Here is a 26,042-nt window from a genome sequence, read left to right as displayed (position 1 = left end):
TCCTAGTCAGGATACCTAGGGGTCGGGGACCCACTGGAGGAGGCAATCTGTCCCTTATCAGAGCTGGAATGCTGTGTTGGTAGATTCGCTGCTCTCTTTAGAGCTGCCAGGTAGGGACGTTTAAGTCTGCTGAAGCTACACACACAACCCTAGGTGCTTTGTCTGAGGGAGGTGGGGGTTATATCTGTAAGTCCCAGAGTGGGGCTGCTGCCTTTTTTTCAGAGATGCCCTGCCCAGAGAGGGGACAGTCAGGCCGCAGCAGCCTTGCTGAGCTGTGGTGGGCCCCAGTCAGATTGAACTTCCCTGCGGCTTTGTTTACACTGTGAGGGTGAAACCACCTATTTAAGCCTCAGCAACGGTGGATGCCCCTCCTGGCAACATGCTTGAGCATCCCAGGTCCAGCTTAGACTGCTGCTGTGCTGGCAGCGAGAATTTCCAGCCAGTGGATCTTAGGTTGCTGGGCTCCGTGGGGCACCAAGCCAGACTACTTGGCTCCCTGGCTTCAGCCCCCTTTGCAGGGGAGTGAACGGTCTGTCTCTCTGGCTTTCCAGGTGCCATGGGGGTATGAAAAAAAAAATCCTGCGGCTAGCTTGGTCTCTGCCCAAACAGCCACCTAGTTTTGTGCTGGAAACCCAGGGCCCTAGTGGTGTAGGCATGGGAAGGGGAAGGAATCTCCTGGTCTGCCAGTTGGGAAGACCGTGGGGAAAGTACAGTATCTGGGCCGGAGTGCAGGGTACAGTCCCTAATGGCTTCCCCTGGCTGGGAAAGGGAGTTCCGCGACTGCTTGCACTTCCCGGGTGATGCAATGCCCCACCCTGCTTTGACTCGCCTTCCTTGGGCAGCACCCACTGTCCAACCAGTCCCAATTAGATGAACCAGGCACCTCAGCTGGAAATGCAGAAATCACCCGCTTTCTGCATGGATCTAACTGGGAGCTGCAGACCGGAGCTATTCCTATTCAGCCATCTTTCCAGCAACCCACATTAATGTTTTTCAAAATGATGCTTAAATATCTGTCACATACAATAGCAGCTGAAAATATCTAAAATATGAAGATGTATAGTGCTCTTTGGTTAAACACTTTTTCATAAAAAGCCTACATAAGCTTAGCTATTGTTCGGACAAATATTATGCTCCCTCCTTTTTTACAAAGGAAAGAGGATCAAAGAAATTGCTTGGCAAGAATGACATATCTAGTAAGTCTAAACCCATGTTCTTTCCAAAACACAACACTAACAACCTCATAAAATGGCACTTTGAAATATGCATTGTCAAAATTATGGAAGGTTAAAAACCTAGAAATGAATCCGAGTAGACATAAAAATTTAGTATATGATAAAGGAGGCATTTCATACCAGTGGAAAGGGGATGGATGATTTCATAAGTGATCTTGAACACTGTTAAGTCATCTGAAAAATCAAATCTCTTTCTCACATCAAAATAAATTCTAGACGGACCAGTAATTTAAATGTAAAAGGAGAAATCCTGAAAGAACTACAGCAAAATATAGGCAGTCATTTCTATACCTCTGATATGAAAATGATTTACTAAATATTACAACAAAATAGAAATCATAAGAGCAGCAAGTGATATATTTGATTACATGAAATACAAAAATTTCTTTAAGACAAATTATTATATACAGAATTAATACAAACACACATGAGAAACATATGTATGCTATGCCACAAAGCATTATTAATATATAAATATTTCTTACATATCAATAAAAGGTGAAGACTCTAAAAGAATAATGAAAATGTCTTAAATAGCGAATTCACAGAAATAAGAAAAAGAAATAACCAATAAACATATGAGGAAATGCAATCTTACTGTCACAGGGATTAACTAAGCTACAAGTTAGTATATGTCCAAATCCAGGATTAACTACAAGTTAAAAGATTTAAACAAGGGCAAATTACTTAGTTTAACATTTTGAACTATGAAAAAGTCTCTGTTCCTCATTTTCCTTGCCTTTGATATAATGGTATTAAAAGGAATTATGTAAGAGTATTTCATAGTGTTATTGTGAGGATTAAATTATGTAGTTCATTTTAAATGCTCTAAAATGTGTTTTTCTGGCATACAGTGCTGAAGAATTTTTAGGTAAACAATGAGAATTCATCTTTCACTTCTCATATTGTAAAAAACTTATACACATCATACTTCTAATAAGCCTTGAAGAATTAGATCCTGATAATCACAGCTAAATGAGTGGAAATTGATAATCTTCCAAAAGGACAAAATATATCAAGCCTTAAATATATATGTGTATATATACATATATATTTCAAAATATATTAAGTTCTGAGCAAATAGCTAACATTTATCAAATGTGTTATTTTCATTAGAGAAAAGTTAAATAATCAACAATCTGAAGATGGTTAAATAAATTATGATATATTCTTTAAAAGCATGTGCATTACAGAGATGTGTGATATATATGTATATACAGTATATTTAGTGCTATCTACATATTTGTACATATAATGTTTTATGTGGAAAATAAGGTATGAAAGTATGATCAGATTTCAAGCAGATAATATATATAATGTATACACAGGTTATTACTGAACACAGTTATGACAGATGATTTGAAATTTCTTTTCTTTCTTAACTATAGTCTCCAAAATTTTATAGTGATTATTTTCATAAGAACAACAATAAGAAAAGTGTGGCATTATTGTTATTGTTGCTTTCCTTAAAAGGACAAAGAGAGAGTGGGAACTAGAGAAATACTGCAATAAGCATTTAGGAGAAGTTGGTTTTAGATATCCATATGGTTCAGATTCTAACATGATAAATGGGTACATTATCTCTAGGACTGCAATTCATTTAAGTAATGAGTGTCAACCCAAGTCTTGCTAATATATTTATAACAAAATAGATTGAATGTTTCTTAAAACCATGGCAAAGGCTGTTAATGTACTAGGCTAAGTCAAAAGCTAACTTGTTGACTTTCCCATTGACATCATATAAACCTTAGCAAATCAATCATCTAAATTCATGTAAATAAGTAATTCACATGGATAATAGGAACATTGCATTTGGTTTTCTAAAATATATTTATTGGGCATTTAATTTCACGCCAGTCCTACACTATACCCTGGGGAAACTGACCCTGCTCTAGCAAACTGCTCACTCAGGTTGGGGAGAGAGACATTTAACAAACACTCACTGTCAGATGGGGGGGAAGTGTGGCATGCTGCTACTCAACAAATATTTACTAACTGCTTACTATGTGTGAGGTTCTGCTACACACACTGAGGATACTGCCATGAACGCTGCTATTGAATATCCCTTCCCTTACAGAGCTTACACGCTAGTGAAGGAAGAGAGAAAATCAAACAAATAAAATACAAAGTAGGTGAAATGGTGGTAAGTTCTAAGGAAAAAAAAAGCAGTTGGAAGGTGGGTGGTGAATCATGAGCAACTGGAATTAGATAAAGAATCATGGAAGCCTGCCAGAAAAGGTAACATTTGATGAAGACCTACTGGAGTGAAGAGGGTGAGTCATATGGTATTTAGAGGAGGATTATTCTGGAGGAGGAAAAGGAAGGGAAAGAAGGAGAGATAAACAGAAGAGAGGTCCCAGCATGACAAGTCTAACACTTTCCAGGAACAGTAAGTAGTCCACATGGTTGGAGACAGTGAGGAAGGAGACAATATAGCAGCAGGTGATGTTGTCAAAGAGGTTAATAGTAATTCAGATCCTATGCGATCTGGCAGACCAATGTAATGGTCTTTGTGTTTTACTCTGAATTCATGGCAATGTTCTGAGGATAGGAATCACAGGATTTCTACGTTATAATAGGATCACTCTGGTAGTTTTATTGAGAATAGATTGAAGGAATGAAAATAAAGAATTAAGGATACCAACTATAAGTATATTGTACTTGTGCAGGTGATGATGCCAGTAGCTTGGAATAAGGGTCAGTGGCGAGGGATGAGATGAGAAGTTGCTGGGTTCTGGATATAATTTGAAAGTAGAGTCAACGTAATTTGCTGATGAATTGAAAATAGGGTATTATAGGAAGAGAGAAGCTAACAGTGACTTTTAAAAATATATATGAGCAAGGGAAGAATGAAATGACCATTAAAAAATAAGAAAAAACTATAGGAGAAGCAGCTTTTGAGAAGGAAAGATAAGTTCAGAATGTGAAGTTCAGGATGCCAAATATACATTTAATGGGAGATGTCACAGAGGCAGAGGTATAGAAGGAATTTGGGGAAGGAATTGGGGCTTGGATATAGACATGAGCATCATCAGTATTTAGACGTTATTTAAAGCCATTGGACAAGACAATGACTATCTTAAAGAGGGGCTATCAATAGAGATGAGAAGAGGTTCAAGACTGAGCTCCGGGACTCCAGTGTTAAGAGACTGGGAATATAAGAAGGAATCACCAAAGGAGAATGAGAAGGAGAATTTCTTATGATAGAAAGAAAACCAGTAAAATATCATGGAAGACAAGAGAATAAAATGCTCTAAGGAGGCACAATGGATCAAGTGTCAAATGCTGTTGGTAGGTCAAGTAGAGGAAAGATTGAGAAATGACCATTACATTCAGAAACATGGAAATTATAAGTGACCAGGACAAAAACAGTTTTAGAGAAGAGGTGGGGGTACGTTCATGAAAGGAAAGGAAGCCAAGAGTTAGATACAACTCTTCCAACAGTTTTGCAGTTTGAAAAATAGTAAAAGGAGAAAAATGGAGCAGATGAAGAAGTAAAATCCAGGTGTTGTCTAGATTTTTATTTTTAATGTGAGATAAATAACAATTGTCTGTATCTTTATAGGAAAAATTCAGAACACAGAAAAAGATAGATGATGCAAGAAAGGGAAGATTATTGGAGCAGTGTCCTTGAATAAGCAATGGAGGACCCAGTGCACAGGTAGAGGGTGTCTTAGTGTGTGTTCTTACGAAAACAAAGACTTATGTGTTAATATTTTATCAGGAGGGTGAAATCCCACCCAAGGAAGCAGAAGTGAGCATAAAGGGAAAGTTGTCTGAAAGAAAAAAAATCAAATATAAGATAATATGTTAGATCTGACCATAGCTTTGTGACAAACGAATTGCTTAATCTTGTAAGACATCTTCAGAGATACTATATAGGAGAAGTTAGTGAACTCCCAAAGAATCCATCTAAGGGGGAGAAAGGGAGAAGAATTTGTTCAACTGTTCATGCCTCCCATCTGTCAAAGTTGCCTCAACGAGAGAAGATGAGGGGTGGGAGGCAAGAGGTGTGCGTCCCTAGCAAGGGTTAAGGAAGCTGCCATTGAGTTATGCTTACGAATGACTGGAGACTTGAAGCAGCTCCCAGAGTATGCACCTTGTCTGGTGGCAGCAGCAGTATGAACCTAGTTTTTTTTTTTTTTTTTTTTTTTTTTTGAGACGGAGTCTCGCTCTGTCGCCCGGGCTGGAGTGCAATGGCCCGATCTCAGCTCACTGCAAGCTCCGCCTCCCGGGTTCACGCCTTTCTCCTGCCTCAGCCTCCCGAGTAGCTGGGACTACAGGCGCCCGCCACCTCGCCCGGCTAGTTTTTTGTATTCTTCACCGTATTAGCCAGGATGGTCTCGATCTCCTGACCTTGTGATTCACCCGTCTCGGCCTCCCAAAGTGCTGGGATTACAGGCTTGAGCCACCGCGCCCGGCCTTTGAACCTAGTTTTTAATGGTATAAACTGTCATTGCTGCTCCAGGCAGAGAAAAAGGAAAGTACACTGATCTGTAGTGATACATAAACTGTAAACAGTACAATAGGTTTAAGCCTTGGTTGGAGAATTGATAGTTCATCCAAGAGATGAACTAAAAGAGATGGCAAGTTATTTGGGCATAGATGGAGGTAGATGGGTAATAGTGGGAGTTGTAAAAATGTACTTCTGTTTGCCTCTATTTATCAATAAAATTATCTGAGAATGAGAAGAAGGGACGAGGAGGTTTTAGAGGCTTGTGAAGAGGGGAAGTTAAAATAGTCATATAGGAGTACAGGGGTACTTGTTTAGAGAGTGTGCCACTGCTTCCTGGGGAAGGGAATCTTGAAACTGAGACCTTAAGAATAAGCTGTAGTTACTCTAATGAACAGAGGATTTATCTTCTGGAAAAGGGAATATAGTATGTGCTAAGACCTGAAGACTGGGAAAAGCATAGCACATTTGAATCTGAACATTGTTAAGTTCAGTGCATGATAAGAAGAGTAGGTTGGGATTGTAGAAATAGATGGCTAGAAGATTTATTTTTCAGGTCTTATATTTCTAGGAATTCTGTAGATAATATCTATGCCAGGAAACAAAAATTAAAAATATACTAAATCAACCCAAATATATTAAATTTTAAAATAGCTTATTATTATTAATTACTTTTGATTAAGCAGGAGTTTGGTCTTTTCTGATGACATGGATAATAAAAAATATCTGGTGAATTAGAGTTACTGAAGCACAAGTCAAGAGAAGAAATGTATGTCTACTTGGAAATTTCAGATACACTGGAAATTACTGATTTCCCTAATGAAAGTCACAATTAGCTTCATGAACAGAAAAGTAAGCATAAGTGCAATTCACAAATATGAGAAGTATTCATCATTTCACAGATAATAGACTATATTATCCTCAGCTTTTCTATAATATAGCTTTATAGCTATTACATTAGGGAGGAATTTAATGATATACTTATAATATTTAGTATCCTTAGTAGAAGCATACTAAGAACATACTCAGAATTGTACACACACCTATGCACAAACATACATATTCATAATTTTGCAAAGAAGCTAGATAAAATGTGAAATGGAAGAACATAAAAATAAAACCAATTACTATCTTGGCAATGAGTTCTTTCTCTCTACTTAGGTATCTCTCTGAAAATAAGAGTATGCATTAGCATCAATTCGGATAGTAATATCTTTCAATACTTACATCTGTAGGAGGTTTTTATTCTTCTCGTAAATACTCAAAATATACTTGGACATAATGGCATCAAAAACTATAGAGAATTAAGGGCAAATTTGGCAGAGTAATAATTCTCTATTAAAAAAGGTAACATGGGGTATATTGGGTATATTCAAATTTTAGGACTTCATATAAACTTGTTAATATTTCTGTATTTACCTTACGTATCCTAAAATAAATCTCTGAGGACAACCCTTTGACTTTATTCATTCTTCAATGTGGTATTAGTGCATCTACTATGTTTTTAGGGTTATGTTAAAAGCTGTGGAGAATACAAAACATGTCTCCTTGGGGAGATGCCCAGAAAATGCTTGTGAGAACTTCAGCTTTCCCTTCATCCCCCATTCAAATAAGGTAATCGGCTAGACTTCTCAAACTGGAAGGGCTGTCTGGTAGAGTGCTTCTATCATTAGCCATTAAAATACAATGGAAAATTTAAGTCCCTACGTGTGTGACATGCTGTGCTCCAGGAAGGGGGCTGAAATGGCAGTGGCATGCCTCCATTAATTACTCCCATGGAACTGAGCACATGTCTAGCCAGGGTCTTTTACTATTTTCCAAATAATGAGTACTCTAATGACTTCAGCTGGAGCAGTCCATGCTCATTCTAATACTTGGCAGCCAGTGTTCTCTCCCTTCTTCCTTCTCTCTATTCTCCACATACACATTCTCCCCACTTCCTCCCTCCCTTTTTTTTTGGTCTAAATTTGATGAAGGTCTGGTTTTTACTTCCTGAAAGTTTAAGTGGTTGAATTAAATCCCAACTTACTTTGCTTAATCATCTAGGGAGCTCTTTAGGAATTGGGGAAACATTTTATTTACGGCTCGGCTTTCCACCTGTGCTGACATGGCATGGAATTTACAGCTATTATTGAAAGCGTTATAACCAGCACCTCAGAAATTCCACATTCTCTTGAGCTGCATTATTATGGAACATTTGTCAGGCAGCCAATTGCTGTGTCAGCCTCTAATTGATTTATATTAGCATCTGTAGCAATGAAGTAGGGTGAAGGAGGGGGTGAACCTGGGCCCACTTTAGACTACCAAATTGCCCAGTTACCTGTGGACATGAGAGATTTGCAAAAGAATTGAACACATATACCATATTTTTCTTTTTATTTTTATGCAATGTGTTTAACATTATACATGTTAATAAAGCCAGTATAAACTTTTATTACTCTGTGAAAAGTCCAGTGAGCTTAACTTCTCCTTGCTATTATCACTTAACTATAAAGAACACCTGGCTCTAAAAGGTGGGTTTCATTTTTCCCTTGAGGTGGCATTAAAAAAAAAAAAAAAAAAAAAAAACTTCAAAATTTTTTCTTCTCACAACCTTCATTTACAAAAGAAAAAAAAAGTACTTAGCTTTAATAGCTCTTTTTTACATTTAGGCCTTACTCCTCCTGTATTAGAAACATACATTACTTATTTAGAAACACCTGGTCTGAGGTTAAATCCAAGCTAAGAGAGCCTGAAGAAATTGGCAAAACAGAGGTCATGGTGAAAATGCACAAGAGACACATTCACTATAATTTTGGTTCTTGCTACAAATGGTTATATGCAAGAGCTCCCAAATAGCAGTGAAACTCCCAGAATGTCTTGGCAAATATGATTTTACCTGTTGGCATCCTTGGTGAACACCATGATGCCTGCTACTTCCTAATGTCTTATATCTGGCCTTGCCAGATAGTTGCCAGTCAGAACCACTCACTTCTTCTGGCTTCTGGACACTGTCTCTGCTACTCTTTGGGACCATGTTGAGGTAGTGGTAGAGAGGAACAGGAATCTATCTCTTCATCTTATTCATCTTTGCCTCTTTAAAAGCCTCCCTTTCCTTCCCCAACAGAATATGACAGTATGTTTCTATGCATAAATACCCAATGAACGTTTGTTGAATTATCTGTAGCCAACTCCACTCTGTAGCAATTCCATAAACTCCTAGAAAACAGTCTCTAGAGATCGTTTTTTCTTTTTCTTGGTCTCTATGTTGAAATGCAGCTACAGTGTTCTAGAGAGCAAGTTACATTATCTATTCTGAAGAGCCTCTGGAAGCTACAGAGAGAAGCTTTATTCGACTGTAAGAGACCGTATCTTTGGTCCCTCACAGTCAAATAAAGCTTCTCTCTGTAGCCAACTTTGGGTGCTCTTTCTTCAGTAGAGGCTCATTGCTGATCCCAAGAACAGTTAAGGGACTTGCCCTAGGATCATTCAAAAAATACCAGCTCGACCACAACAAGAACATGGGAATCCAGCTTCCCCTGTGGGATCCTGGGTGCTTACACCTGTTCTTTATAGAGCACTGTATAGTTTTCTGAGTGCATTGGTATGTCATTTCACTTGATCTCCACAACTTTCCCATGACAAAGACTATACTTATTTCAATAACCACATTTCATAAGTGAAGAAATAAAAAATAATTTCCAGAAGCACTCAAAGTATAGTTTCAAGTTAGACCCAACACTTTGATCTCTAATGTATGATCATAAGTATAGCTTTTCCTTTAAATCTATAACATCAGAGTAAGATAAGTGAGGTAAGTGTAGGAGCAGGTCTTATTGTTCCATAACAAATATAGAATTTGCCCTAGATTTTTACTGGCAGAAAGAAAACCAGGTTTCCTATTGGCCCAAGTTACTCAATAATAAGAGTAAAAAACAACAACAAAAAAATGTTAGTAGCTATCTTTATTCAATCTGGGTGCTGGGAATCATGCACTCTTGCATTACATATAACACTCATAGTAACCCTGAAAAGTACGTGTTATTTCCAATTTACACATAAAACTGAGGCTTAGAGATATTAATAATTCATATATTAAGTATGGGGTTAGAGTAGAGATTGGAGTCTAGATATGTCTGACTCCTAAATCTTGGATCTTGTTAATAAACTACTGTGCCACATTAAGTTATAAACATTTGTTTTGTTTGTATAACATTCTCAGTGTTTGTTTCACAGTAATTAAAAAGCATTGATGAGGTCTGATATAATCATTTATATCAGAAAGTTTCTCCCGTATTCTCATCCTCTTGATATATTTCTCTCTTCATTCAATAGTAAATACCCAGACATTTCTAAAAATATGGCCTCCCTGAAAATAAACTCAATTGTAAATATTAAAACATAAAATAGATTTAGTTCATATATTTCTTTCCAACTATCCCCTTAGAAAGTCATTGAGCCTTTTTGATTGTGAAAAGGTAGACACATACTTTGACTACCTTTACTAGTAGATATCTAACTGGTCACAAAGTAGTAACTTGATCATACATCATTAGACTTAGCTTATCCTCTCACACATTAATCTTTACAGTGTGGTCAATAGGAGTCCAGAGTTTATGAGCCATCTCGTTGTATTCTTAGAAAGCATTGCATTGGTGAGCAGGCATGGTTAGTTACATCTGGCCACAGGGCGAAGACCTAATGTCTAAAGAAAATATTACATTTCACAAGCTCAAACACAATTATACAATTGAGGACTAGGAACTACAGCTTCCAGTTCCACACAAAATACCTATCATGACCTAACCTCTTAAATAGGCTTTCATTTCACTTACTTGTAAAATATCTGAGATGCTGTGGTTGGTTCTCAATTAGCCAAGATGACTACATATTTTAAGGATGATTTTCACTGACTCCACCTTCCAAGTCTATAAATTGAGTCATGTTTTTTCCCCACCCTAAGAGTAACTTTTTAAAATCCTGCCCATCCTTCAAGGTACAAACTCATCTTTCAACCTCCCTTCATTGACACACTCTTGGTAACAGTTTACATTTGTCTTCACCTAAAGACCACTATTCAACTTACCTAGGTTCTACCACCACTGCTCTTCTGATATTGATTTGACAGAGTCATAAGAATGCTCAAAAATAAAAACCATTCTTGTCATGCTTTCTATTGGAGCTTTCCACAGAATTGACATAGAAAGAACATGTAGGTACATTCCTAGGCTCTGGCCCTGAAATTCTCTGTTTCTCTGTCTCCTTCTCTCTGCTTCATCAGTAACTTTTAATTGTCTACCAGATCTCTCTAACTGACATATAAATATGCTGGGCTTTTACTTATCATCTTACAAAACAAAACCAAACAAACCTCTTTTTATCTAGTTTTTCTTTTGCAGTGACTGTTCTATTTCTTGTTCCTCTGACAGTAGAATACCTTGAAAGGATTGTTTATACTTTTTGTATCTAACTTTTTCCCCTCCTACTCTCTCTTGAACCCATTGTAATCAAACCTTGCACCCATGAATCCATTGAAACAGGGACTATTATTGTCACAAATGATCTCCACATTATTAAGTTTACTGATAAATTATCAGTCCTCATCTTTCTCGTTAGCTGACTTGATATGGTTAGTATATTAGTCTGTTCTCATGCTGCTATAAGGACATATCCAAGACTGGATAATTAGTAAAGGAAATTGGTTTAATTGACTCACAGTTCTGTAGGGCTGAGGAGGCCTCAGGAAGCTTACAATCATGGTAGAAGGGGAAGGAGGAAGTGCCAAGCAAAGGTGGAAAAGCCCCTTATAAAACCATCAGATCTCATGAGAATTCACTCACTATCGCGAGAACAGCATGGGGCTAACCGCCCGCATGATTCAATCACCTCCTATCATAGGTAACTGAATCATGTGTGTGATTCAATTCTGTGTGTCACTCCCACAACACATGGGGTTTATGGGAACCAAAATTCAAGATGAGATTTGAGTGGGGACACAGCCAAACCTGGACTCTCCCAAATCTCATGCCCTCACATTTCAAAACCAATCATGCCTTTCCAATAGTCCTCCAAAGTCTTAACTCATTTCAGCATTAACCGAAAAGTCCAAGTCCAAAGTCTCATCTGAGACAAGGCAAGTCGCATGTACATAGGAGCCTGTAAAATCGAAAGTAAGTTAGTTACTTCCTAGATATAATGTAGGTACAGGCTTAGGGTAAATACACCCTTTCCAAATGGAATAAACTGGCCAAAACCAAGGGGCTATAGGCCCAATCAAGTCCGAAATCCAATAGGGCAGTCATTAAACCTTAAAGCTCCCAAATGATCTGTTTTGACTCCATGTCTCACATCCAGGTCATACTGATGCAAGAGGTAGGCTCCCATGGCCTTGGGCAGCTCTGGCCCTGTGACTTTGCAAGGTACAGCCTCCCTCCTGGCTGCTTTCACAGGTTGGCATTGAGTGTCTGTGACTTTTCCAGGCACAGAGTGCAACCTGTCAGTGGATCTACCATTCTGGGGATTGGAGGACAGTGGCCCTCTTCTTGCAGCTCCACTAGGTGGTGTCCCAGTGGGACCTCTGTGTGGGGGCTCCAACCCTACCCCTACGTTTCTCTCTGCACCGCCCTAGCAGAGATTCTCCATTAGGGTTGAACCCCTGTGGCAAACTTCTGTCTGCACATCCAGGAATTTACATACATCCTCTGAAATCTAAGTGGGAGTTCCCAAACCTCAACTCTTGACTTCTGTGTACCTGCAGGCCCAACACCATGTGTAAGTCGTTGAGGCTGGGGGTTGCACCCTCTGAAGCAACAGCCTGAGCTGTAAGTTGGCCCATTTTAGCCACAGTTGGAGCAGCTGGGATGCAGAGCATCAAATTCTGATGCTGCACACAGCGGGGGTAGGGGGGAGGGGAGCGGGGAGGTGGGTCTTGGGACCCCTAGGGGTCCCTCCTAGGCCTCCAGGGCCTGTGGTGGGAGGGGCTGCCATAAAGGTCTTTGACATGCCCTGGAGACATTTTCCCCATTGTCTCGGCAATTAGCCTTTGGCTCCTCATTTCTTATGCAAATTTTCGCAGCTAGCTTTAATTTCTCCCCAGAAAATGGGATTTTCTTTTCTACTGCATAGTCAGTCTGCAAATTTTCCAAACTTTTATGCTCTGCTTCCTCTTGAACGCTTTGCTGCTTAGAAATTTCGTCTGCCAAAAATCCCAAATTCTCTCTCTCAAGTTCAAAGTTCCAGAGATCACTAGGGCAGGGACAAAATTTTGCCAGTCTCCTTGCTAAAGAATAGCAAGAATCACCTTTAATTCAGTTCCCAGCAAGTTCCTCATCTCCTTCTGAGACAACCTCAGCCTGGCCTTTATTGTCCATATCACTGTCAGCATTTTGGTCAAAGCCCTTCAACAAGTCTCCAGGAAGTTCCAAGCTTTCCTACCTTTTCCTATCATTTTCTGAGCCCTGCAGACTGTTCCAATGTCTGCCTGTGACCCAGTAGTCCCAAAGTCACTTCCACGTTTTCAGGTATGCTTATAGCAGCACCTTCACTCCCAGTACCAACTTACTGTATTAGTCCATTCTCATGCTGCTATAAAGACATGTTCAAGACTGGGTAAGTTATAAAGGAAAGAGGTTTAATTGACTCATAGTACCACAGGGCTGGGAGGCCTCAGGAAACTTATAATTATGGCAGAAGGAGAAGCAAACACATTTTTCTTTACATGGCAAAAGGAAGAAGTGCCAAGCAAAGGGGAAAAATCCCCTTATAAAACCATGAGATCTCATGAGAACTCACTACCGTAAGAACAGCATAGGGGTAACTGCACCCATGATAAAATTACCTCCCACTGGGTCCCTCCCACGATATATGGAGACCATAGGAAATACAATTCAAGATGAGATTTGGATGGGGACACAGCCAAACCACGCCCATCAGTCATTCCCGTCTCCTTGACACACTTTTTTCACTTGACTTTCACTACCTTTGCTTCTTTCCCTCCTATGTCACTAGTGGCTTCTTCTCAATCAGCTTAGATGGATATTCCTCATCTTCCAGATCTCTTACTGTTGGAGAGGCCCAGAGCTCAGTCTTGGACCTTGCCTGTTTTCTGTCTATGCCCACTCCCAATGTGAACTAATTTGGTTCAAAGACTTTAAATACCATCTCTATGCTAATGACTCTTCCTAAGTTTATACATTCTGTCAGGCCTCTGAGCCAAAGTTAAGCCATCATATCCCCTGTGACCTGCACATACACATCCAGATGGTCAGTTCCTGCCTTAACTGATGACATTCCATCACAAAAGAAGTAAAAATGGCCTGCTCCTGCCTTAACTGATGACATTACCTTGTGAAATTCTTTTCCTGGTTCATCCTGGCTCAAAATCTCCCCCACTGAGCACCTTGTGACCCCCACCCCTGCCTGCCAGAGAACCCCCTTTGACTGTAATTTTCCTTCACCTACCCAAATCCTATAAAATGGCCCCACCCCTACCTCCCTTCGCTGTCTTTTCGGACTCAGCCCGGCTGCAACCAGGTGATTAAAAAGCTTTATTGCTCACACAAAGCCTGTTTGGTGGTCTCTTCACATGGACATGCATGACATTTTGGTGCCGTGACTCGAATCAGGGGAACTCCCTTGGGAGATCAATCTCCTGTCCTCCTGCTCTTTGCTCCATGAGAAAGATCCACCTACGACCTCTGGTCCTCAGACCGACCAGCCCAAGGAACATCTCCACCAATTTTAAATCTGAAAAGTGGCCTCTTTTCACTCTCTTCTCCAACCTCTCTCACTATCCCTCAACCTCTTTCTCCTTTCAATCTTGGGGCCACACTTCAATCTCTCCCTTCTTGTAATTTTAGTTCCATTCCTTTTCTGGTAGAGACAAAGGAGACATGTTTTATCCGTGGACCCAAAACTCCAGCACCGGTCACGGACTCGGGAAGACAGTCTTCCCTTGGTATTTAGTCACGCTGGCACGCCTGCCTGATTATTCACCCATGTTTCAGAGGCGTCTGATCACCGCAGGGACACCTGCCTTGATCCTTCACCCTTAGCGGCAAGTACCGCTTTTCCAGGTGGGGGCGGGGGGAAGAACCTGCGACCCCTTGTCTGTCTCTACCCCTTCTCTGCTTTTCTGCCGGGCAAGACCCACCCCCGACCCCTTCTCCGCTTTTCTGGGGGCGCAAGAACCTCCCGATCCCTTCTCTCCATGTCTCTACTCTCTTCTCTGGGCTTGCCTCTTCACTATGGGCAACCTTCCACCCTCCATTCCTCCTTCTTAGCCTGTGTTCTCAAGAACTTAAAACCTCTTTAATTCACACCTGACCTAAAACCTAAATGCCTTATTTTCTTCTACAATGCTGCTTAACCCTAATACAAACTCGACAGTAGTTCCAAATGGTCAGAAAATGGCACTTTTGATTTTTCCATCCTACAAGATCTAAATAATTTTTGTCATAAAATGGGTAAACGGTCTGAGGTGCCTGACGTCCAGGCATTCTTTTACACATTGTTCCCTTCCTAGTCTCTGTTCCCAATGCGACTCATCCCAAGTGCTCCTTCTATCCCTCCCTCCTGTCCTCTCAGTCCCAACCCCAAGCATCGCTGAGTCTTTCTAATCTTCCTTTTCTACAGATCCATCTGACCTCTCCCCTCCTGCCCAGGCTGCTCCTCCCAGGCCGAGCTAGGTCCCAATTCTTCCTCAGCCTCTGCTCCCCCACCCTATAATCCTTTTATCACTTCTCCTCACACCCTGTCCTGCTTACAGTTTCATTTGGCGACTAGCCCTCCCCCACCCGCCCAGCAATTTCCTCTTTAAAAGGTGGCTGGAGTGAAAGGCATAGTCAAGGTTACTGCTCCTTTTTCTTTATCCAACCTCTCCCAAATCAGTTAGCGTTTAGGCTCTTTTTCATCAAATATGAAAAACCCAGCCCAGTTCATGGCTCGTTTGGCAGCAACCCTGAGATGCTTTACGGCCCTAGACCCTAAAAGGTCAAAAGGCCGTCTTATTCTCAGTATACATTTTATTACCTAATCCACTCCCAACATTAAATAAAACCCCCAAAATTAAATTCCAGCCCTCAAACCCCACAACAGGACTTAATTAACCTAGCCTTCAAGTTATACAATAACGAAGTAGAGGCAGCCAAGTAGCAATGTATTTTTGAGTTGCAAATTCTTGCCTCCACTGTGAGAGAAACCCCAGCCATATCTCCAGTGCACAAGAACTTCCAAATGCCTGAACAGCAGCAGCCAGGCGTTCCTCCAGGACCACCTCCCCCAGGAGCTTGCTACAAGCGCTGGAAATCTGGCCACTAGGCCAAGGAATGTCTGCAGCCCAGGATTCCTCCTAAGCTGTGTCCCATCTGTGCGGGACCCCACTGAAAATCAGACTGTTCAACTCACCCGTCAGCCACTTCCAGAGTCCCTGGAACTCTGGACCAAGCTTCTCTGACTGACTCCTTCCCAGATCTTCTCGGCTTAGCAGCTGAAGACTGACACTGCCTGATTGCCTCGGAAGCCTCCTGGACCATCACAGATGCTCTAGGTAACTCTCACAGTGGAAGTGAAGTCCGTCCCCTTCTTACTCAATTCGGAGGCTACCCACTCCACATTACAGGCCTGTTTCCCTTGCCTTCATAACTGTTGTGGGTGTTGATGGCCAGGCTTCTAAACCTCTTAAAACTCCCCAACTCTGGTGCCAAGTTGGACAACATTCTTTAATGCACTCCTTTTTAGTTATCCCCACCTGCCCAGGTCCCTTATTAGGCCAAGACATTTTAACTAAATTAGCTGCTTCCCTGACTATTCCTAGGCTGCAGTCACACCTCATTGCTGCCTTTTCCCCCAGTTCAAAGCCTCCTTTGCATCCTCCCCTTGTATCCCCCCCATCTTAACCCACAAGTATAGGATACCTCTACTGCCTCCTTGGCGACTGATCACGCACCCCTTACTATCTCATTAAAACCTAATTACCCTTATCCCGCTCAATGCCAATATCCCATCCCACAGCATGCTTTAAAAGGATTAAAGCCTGTTATCACTCACCTGTTAGAGCATGGCCTTTTAAAGCCTGTAAACTCCCCTTAACAATTCCCCCATTTTACCTGTCCTAAAACCAGACAAGGCTTACAGGTTAGTTCAGGATCTGTGCCTTATCAACCAAATTGTTTTGCCTCTCCACCCTGTGGTGCCAAACCCATATACTCTCCTATCCTCAATACCTCCCTCCACAACCCATTATTCTGTTCTGGATCTCAAACATAATTTCTTTACTATTCCTTTGCACCCCTCATCCCAGCCTCTCTTTGCTTTCACGTGGACTGACCCTGACACCCATCAGGCTCAGCAAATTACCTGGGCTGTACTGCCGCAAGGCTTCACAGACAGCCCTCATTACTTCAGTCAAGCCTAAATTTCTTCCTCATCTGTTACCTATTTCGGCATAATTCTCATAAAAACACAGGTGCTCTCCCTGCTGATCCTGTCCAGCTAATCTCCCAAACCCCAATCCCTTCTACAAAACAACAACTCCTTTCCCTCCTGGGCATGGTTAGTGAGGTCAGAATTCTTACACAAGAGCCGGGACTGTGTCCTGGAGCCTTTCTGTCCAAACAACTTGACCTTACCGTTTTAGCCTAGCCCACAAATCTGCGTGCAGTGGCTGTCACTGCTTTAATACTGTTAGAGGCCCTAAAAATCACACACTATGCTCAACTCACTCTCTACAGTTCTCATAACTTCCAAAATCTATTTGCTTCCCCCCACCATCGCTCAAGATAACGCTTATGCTGATAAGGTAGCTAAAAAAGCAGCCATCAAAAGGCATCAGGTCCCATCGCTCAGGACAATGCTTACGCTGATACGTTAGCTAAAAAAGCAGCTAGCATTCCAACTTCTATCCCTCACGGCAGTTTTCCTCCTTCACACAGGTCACTCCCACCTACTCCCCAGCTGAAACTTCCACCTATCAATCTCTTCCCACACAAGGCAAATGGTTCTTAGACGAAGGAAAATATCTCCTTCCAGTCTCACAGGCCCATTCTATTCTGTCATCATTTCACAACCCCTTGCATGTAGGTTACAAGCCACTAGCCCGTCTCTTAGAACCTCTCATTTCCTTTCCGTCGTGGAAATCTGTCCTCAAGGAAATCACTTCTCAGTGTTCCATCTGCTATTCTACTACCCCTCAGGAATTTCTCAGGCCCCCTCCCTTCCCTACACATCAAGTTCAAGGTTTTACCCCCACCCAGGACAGGAAAATTGACTTTACTCACATACCTCAAGTCAGGAAACTAAAATACCTCTTAGTCTAGGTAGACACTTTCACTGGATAGGTAGAGGCCTTTCCCACAGGGTCTGAGAAGGCCACCACAGTCATTTCTTCCCTTCTGTCAGACATAATTCCCTGGTTTGGCCTTCCCACCTCTATATAGTCCAATTGCAGACCAGTCTTTATTAGTCAAATCACCGAAGCAGTTTTTCAAGCTCTTAGTATTCAGTGGAACCTTCATACTCCTTACTGTCCTCAATTTTCAGGAAAGGTAGAATGGACTAATGGTCTTTTAAAAACACACCTCACCAAGCTCAGTCACTAACTTAAAAAGGACTGGACAATACTTTTACCACTTGCCCTTCTCAGAATTCAGGCCTGTCCTCAGAATGCTACAGGGTACAGCCCGTTTAAGCTCCTGTATAGATGCTCCTTTTATTAGGTCCCAGTCTCATTCCAGACACCAGACCAACTTGGACTGCACCCCCAAAAACCTGTCATCCCTACTATCTTCTGTCTTGTCATGTTCCTATTCACCATTCTCAACTACTCACAAATGCCCTGCTCTTGTTTACACTCCCAGTTTACACTATTTCTCCAAGCCATCACAGCTGATATCTCCTGGTGCTATCCCAAACCACCACTCTTAACTCCCTCTAAAGTAAATAAATAATCTTTGCTGGCAGGGCTATGCTGAACCTCCTTGGGCACTCTCTAATTAGATGTCCTGGGTCCTCCCAATTCTTAGTCCTTTAGTACCTGTTTTTTCTCCTCCCCTTATTCAGACTTTGTGTCTTCCGTTTAGTTTTTCAATTCATACAAAACCGCATCCAGGCCATCACCAATCATTCTATATGACAAATGCTCCTTCCAGCAACCCCACAATATCGCCTCTTACCACAAAATCTTCCTTCAGCTTAATCTCTCCCACTCTAGGTTCCCATGCCGCCCCTAATCCCACTTGGAAGCAGCCCTGAGAAGCATCGCCCAGTATCTCTCCATAACACCCCCCAAATATTTTCACTGCCCCAACACTTCCAACACTATTTTGTTTTATTTTTCTTATTAATATAAGGAGACAGGAATGTCAGGCCTCTGAGCCGCAGCTAAGCCACATCCCCTGTGACCTGCACATACACATCCAGATGGCCAGTTCCTGCCTAAACTGATGACATTCCATCACAAAAGAAGTAGAAATGGCCTGCTCCTGCCTTAACTGATGGCATTACCTTGTGAAATTCCTTTTCCTGGCTCATCCTGGCTCAAAAGCTCCCCCCTACCCCTGCCCGCCAGAGAACAACCCCCTTTGTAATTTTCCTTTACTTGCCCAAATCCTATAAAACGGTCCCACCCCTATCTCCCTTCTCTGACTCTCTTTTTGGACTCAGTCCGCCTGCACCCAGGTGATTAAAAAGGTTTATTGCTCATGCAAAGCCTGTTTGGTGGTCTCTTCACACGGATGTGCATGACACATTCATCCTAGATTCATATTCAACTGCCAACTTGATAGTTCTATTGAGATGCCCCTCAGAATCCATGCATCTATCCAAAGCTGAGCTTTTTTTTTTTTTTTTTTGAGGTGGAGTCTTGCTCTGTTGTGCCCAGGCTGGAGTGCAGTAGAACAATCTCAGCTCACTGCAACATCTGCCTTCCGGGTTCAAGAGATTCTCCCTCCTCAGTCTCTCAAGTAGCTGGGATCACAGGTGCCTGCAACCATGCCCAGCTAATTTTTTGTATTTTTAGCAGAGACAGAGTTTCACCATATTGACCAGGCTGGTCTTGAACTCCCGACCTCAGGTGATCTTCCTGCCTCGGCCTCCCAAAGTGCTGGAATTACAGGTGTGAGCCACCACACCTGACCAGCTGACGTTCTCTATGAACCTGATCCTTCACAAACTCCCTCATCTGAGATTAGGAAACTCCATCTCTCATGTTACTTGAACCAAAAACCTTATGGTCATCTTTGAATCCACTTTTTCTGTCATACCCTATAGCCAACTTATGGCTATATAAAAAATACCCTCACTACCTTTACAGGTATAACTCTAGTCCAAGTTACTATCATATCTTGGCTGGATTATGAAATGGTTATAGTCTCCTTGCTTCCAGCTTTGCCCTCTTTAGTTTATTATCAGCATAACTATAAGATGAACTTGTTAACATGCCTTCCCTCTGACCAAAGTCCTTCAACTTCTGGGCCTGTCCCATAGAGAAAAGGCCACAGTCCTTGCATGTAAGGCCATTTTTAGGACCCCTGTATTACCTCTCTGGCTTCATGTGTGACTTCTTTCTGTCTTGGCCACCCACTTGTAGCTACCTCCTCCTGCCCCAACACCACTTCACTGGCAGTTTGTCCATTCTGTGTGGAGTGCTTTTCCTGCACATAACATGGCTGGGTCCCTCACTTCCTTTAGGACATAACTGAAATGAGTGAATTTCCTGTATGTAAAATTTCAGTCCCCACCCCAGATACTAGTAAACTCATCTCCTTGCTTTTTCTTTCTAGCGCTTATCACTATGTAACATACCACATAGCATTTATTTTGCATAATCATCTATCCTCTATAAGCTCAATGAGGATAGCATCTTTTGTCACTGTATCTTCTGTAGGTAAACACAAAATATAAAAAGTGTTCAATGCATGTTTGTTGAATGAATAGTAGGCAATGAATACATTTTAAAATTCTTCGTTGCTCTTCATTTTTCTTTTACCTTTCTGAAAACTCTTTTCAGGTTTTCTTTTAATTCCACTTCATCTGTTTTTCCCCTATACTTTTGTATCTTATCTACACACTCAACAAACTCTCTTCATCTTGTAACCTCTCAGAACCTAGACTCTAACTTGAGTGCAAGTGATTCTTGCCTCTTCAATCTCAAGCATTTTCACATTATACCCACTTTCTAAGAGCCTATTGGAATTCCATTTTAGTTTTCTAATAAATCCTTCAAATTGTATAAAATAAAATGTATTATGTTCTCTCTCCAAACTTTTGTTCCATATCTTGCTTAGTGGTGTTACAGTCCATCTAATCACAAAAGCTAGAGCCACAGTCTCTTCCTCAGTTAGGAAATCCCTGTATGGCCCGAATGGCATTATGCTTTAATCTTCACCCAGCAAATATAAACATATATGCACGTGTATGTGTCACATATATGGTACACACACATGGCTACATATGAGACACAGAATTAGAGAACATATCTATGGACCAGACTCAAGCAACAAAAAACAACAGACACACACACAGCAGTGACAGCGACTAAAGTCAGTGCTCTATAAAGCTCTAAGTCAGAAAACTGGCAGAGCCAAAAGCTTAATCAAGAGCCAAAAGTTCCCTTGGTGTTGCAAGGAATGGAGACAGGCTGAAACTGGACATGGGAGCAGGGCTCCCCACCTATGGAAACAGCAGTGACCACCGACTAGGACTAAGGTATATGTCAATTTGTGAACTTACAGTGCTTGAAGGAGGTAGTACTTGAGCCAATGCCGGCCAGCTCTATGACTGACTATGGCAAGTACCTACATCATCCCTAGCTTTTACTACAAAAGCTGTTTCTGGACCAAGGGTCCTGTGGTACCACAAGCATAAAACCACTAAAAAGGGAGAGTCAACCCTAAAAGGAAGAAAAGGAAAAAGATAAACCTGCAAACAAAATTTCCAAATCACATAACCAAAACTAACACTAAGAGAGATGGTAAACAAGACAGAGATTGTGTCAGTTTTGAAAAAATAAAAATATAACAATCATTGTGATTTTGAAATAATTTTAAGATTATCAGAGACACAAGGAAGTAGCACCCGTATAATGTTGTGAAACACAAGTAGGCAGACACAGTTTAATAAGAAATGGCTAAAAACAGAAACCTCTATCATTCTGACATTTGTAAAGATACAGTCCTCAACATAAAAAAGGACTTTTTAGATTGCAGTTAAAAATTAATAATTAAGATAATTATTCACCTAGAAAGAACACATGAGACTAAATGAGAAATATAAAAGATTATTTGAGGCTGCAAAACACATCTTAAAGGGATTTGAGAATTTCAGAGTAAATGGAAAGGCAGGTAAGAAGTTTTCTAAAAGGTCAAGGTTTTTCCAGAATTATAACGAATTTTCAGATTAAATAGGCATCAGGTCAGGTATGTTAAATAAACTCACATTTAGAGCCATTACAATGAAACTGAAAAGGATGAAAAATAAAGTGAAGAAACTTAAAAGCTACCCCCAGAGGGAAAGATGGATCAGTAGCAGAGCACTGACAATAGAGTGAGAACAGATTTCAACAAATGATTCTGAAAGACAGTCAAGTACAACGACCACCAATTTAATACTTTTTATTCACTAAACCATAATTCAAGTTAGGGCAAGATGAGGATATCTTTAGGATATCTCACAAAAGCCATGAGAACATATTTTTTAACAGGTTAAAAGAATTCCTAAGGAATACACAGCTGGCCCTTGAACAGTTTGAATTTGAACTACATAGGTCCACTTATATGGAGATTAAAAAAACAAACAAACAAACAAAAACCCTGGACCAAAAGTACAGTATTCAAGGGATACCAAACCTGCATATAAGGCAAGTTGACTTCAAATATGTGGGTTTCACAGGGCCAACCACAGGACTTGAGTATGTGTGGATTATGGTATACACAGGTGCTCCTGGAATGAATCCCAAGTATACTGACGGACAACTGTAGTTTATCAAGAAGAAAAATTAACCAAACGTAATGAAATTAAGGAGATTGAAGGAATGGTAATGTATGTTGGTCATTCTAATAAATATTTGGAAACAATTTCTAGAAAAATCCATGAAGACAGTGTAGGTGAGCAGGAAAAGTTTGTTAAATCACTATCTTTTCTGGGAAGACAAAGAAGTATAACCCTTCATTAGTAAAAAAAACAAAACAAAACAAAACAAAAAAAACCGGAGAGGCATAGAAAGAGAGAAAACATGTTAAAATTTTAGTGGTAACTTTACAAAGAATAAAAATATAACTAACCTGCAAGTTCCAAACTAGCAAGGGAAAACAAAAAATTCAAGTCCAGAAAAGGAAAAAAAGAGAAACGATGAGAAACAACAAAATAAAATAGCAGAAATAGCTCTGCAGGGTGTGGTGGTTCACGCCTATCTATAATCCCAGCACTTTGGGAGGCTGAGGCAGATGGATCACAAGATCAGGAGTTCAAGACTAGCCCGGCCAACATGGTGAAACCCCATTTCTACTAAAAATACCAAAATTAGCCAGACATGGTGGTGGATGCCTCTAATCCCAGCTACTCTGGAGGCTGAGGCAGGAGAATGGCTTGAACCCAGGAAGCAGAGGTTGCAGTGCGCCACTATACTCCAGCCTGGGTGACAGAGTGAGACTCTGTCTCAGAAAAAAAAATAAAAGACATTGTTCCAAATGCATTCATAATTCTCAAATTATAATAGCATGAATTCACTGTGATGGTTAATTTTACGTCACCTTGACTGGGTTAAAGGATACCCAGATAACTGGCAAAACATTATTTCTGTTTTTGAGGGTAGTTACATTAGAAATTAGCATTTGAATCAGTGGACTGAGTAAAGATGATCCCTCCACACCAATGTGGACAGGCATCATCCAATCCATTGTAGGTCCAGATAGAACAAAAAACGGGAAGAAAAGTGAATTCACGCTGTTGTAGAGCTGGGAAATCCATCTTATCCTTGTCCTTTGACATCAGAGCTCCAGGTTCCCAGGCCTTAGGTCTTCGACTGAAAGTTACACCATCTGGTTCTCAGGTCTTTGGGTCAGGCTGCATTACACCACTGGTTTTCCCGGTTCTCCAGCTTGCAGACAGCCTATTGTGGGACTTCATAGCCTCCATAATCACATAAACCAATTCCCATAATAAATCCATATATATATATATCTCCTATTGGTTCCCTTTTTCTGTAGAACCCTAATACACACACCTATTAAAAGATGACCATGTTGGGAAAAGTTTTAAGTACATTTTGATTATAACAGACACAATTTTTTTATTGTGATTAAAACAACGCAACATAAACTTACCATCTTAAAATTTAAGTGTATAGCTCAGTAATGTTAAGCATATTCACATTGTTCAGGAATAGATTTCCAGAAATTTTCCATCTTGCAAATCTGAAAATCTATACCCGTTAAGCAACAACTCCCATTTCCTCATCCCGCCAGCCCCTGGTAACTACTATTCTACTTTCTGTTTCTTTGTCTACTTCAGATACTTGATGTAAATGGAATCATACTTCAGAAATGGCACAGTAAGATTGGAAATGACAAAACTGGGAAAAATATACCAAGCAAATAAAAAATTAACTTCGTAAAGAATAGATATCAGACACTCCAAGCAAGTTAAACTTTGAGTAACACTGATTTTTAAGAAGTGGGCCATGAGAGATGCAGTAATGAAAGAGACCAAGGAAAATGACCAGCAAGACAAGTAGGATTAGAAAAATGTAGAGTTTCATTAAGGTGCTACAACAATGTATTAGTCCAGTAAAATAAAAACTGTAAACATATGGTCAAGTGTGGAAGTTAGGAAAACTGGCGATCTTGGCAAAAGCAGTTTCAGTTGAACATGAACAAATTTGGATCTTCCCGGGTTGAAAAGGAACTAAGATTTTGAGATGTTTGGATGAGAAAAATAAGAGAGGGGATAACATAGAGGCAAGGTTAAGGGAAGATGGATATTGCATTATAGGATTCTCACAATCATATTTATAGTTGAGGACAAAAGAGAGACGGCAACTTCTCACTCCAGCTACATCACTACAGTTCCCCCATAAACCCCATACTTTTTAACTTGGAGCCACTCAGTGTTCCACAGAAAAGAAAAACATCTCTTGATGCACGTGGCCACCTGTTTACCTTTAGTAAACTGCACAAGTTGACTTCCTGCTAAGTGTCCACACATCATCTAATTCATCATGTGATTACATGGCTAAGTGCTAGACCACATTACCTGGCGATTGTCAAAAGCAGATCTTTTCACTTCATTTCTTCCTAGAAAGTATCTGATTAACACAGAGGTTAACTGTTTTTAGTATTTTATACAACGACATGACAGCTGGCTTAGTAATAGCTGCTTCTCTGTGATTTTATCAGATGGTTCACAGGGTTCTGTGGTAAAACAGCTGTTATACTTGGGGCAAAAGCAAAAGCTTTGTCTTGGAAGAACTGGATTCTGCCAAGTGAGAAAGAAGAAAAAATATTTCAGGACAAAAGTTTTGTCGTTTATCTAGCACTTTCTTGAGAGAATATTTGTCTTAGTAATGTTACCGTATCTATAGCATCTAAGATAGCACCTAGCACAGTAGCCATTCAAATGTTTGCAGAACTGAATATGAGATAATATATACAATGATGTTTACTTTATAAAAGGACACAGTGCATAGGGGTGGATACGGAGTACTGTATGGTCAAAACATTCGGGGGTGATGAGAGCATAGCTTGAAGGGTGAGCTGGGATGTGTACGAAAGGTCTCATATGACATAACTGGGATTTAAAATTACTCATCGAAGGTTTTTAAACAGGGAGGTGGCCCATTTAGATTTACTTTAGAAAAAAGTATTTCTGGTGACAGCAGAGACAATGGATTGGATAAAACAAGAGAGGAGAAGACAAGTTAAAACACTGCTACAAAGGGGCTGAACTTCAGTTGTGGCAATGGGGTAAGAGGGAAGGTATCATCAGCCTTGAGAAAACTCAGGAGCAAAACCATCAGGAACGGTGATTACTGGTGATTAAACAAGAAAGAGAGTACCAGAACTGGAACTGCTGTGGAATGCAGGTGGAGAAAAGAGATAATTGGCTTAGCCTGGGACATGCTGGTGAGGCCCATGTAACACTTCCAGGTAGTACAGTTAGAAAGTAAACATTTGGAGACAATCACTGCCAGTTACAGGAGCCTACTGAGCTATAGCATTTAACACATCAATAATTAAGTATTTATTCATGAACCTGCTTCGTGTCCCACTGATAATTAGAATAAGATTTTATTCATTTTTCACATCACCAGAGCATAAGAAATGTTTGAAAACTGAGTGTATTGCTATCAAATTTCAACTCTGAGCTGTCGTTAGATCAAAACA

This window comes from Colobus angolensis, unplaced genomic scaffold, assembly GCF_000951035.1.
Source record: "Colobus angolensis palliatus isolate OR3802 unplaced genomic scaffold, Cang.pa_1.0 Scaffold67, whole genome shotgun sequence".
Classification (NCBI taxonomy): Eukaryota; Metazoa; Chordata; class Mammalia; order Primates; family Cercopithecidae; genus Colobus; species Colobus angolensis.
This window is presented reverse-complemented; position numbering follows the sequence as displayed.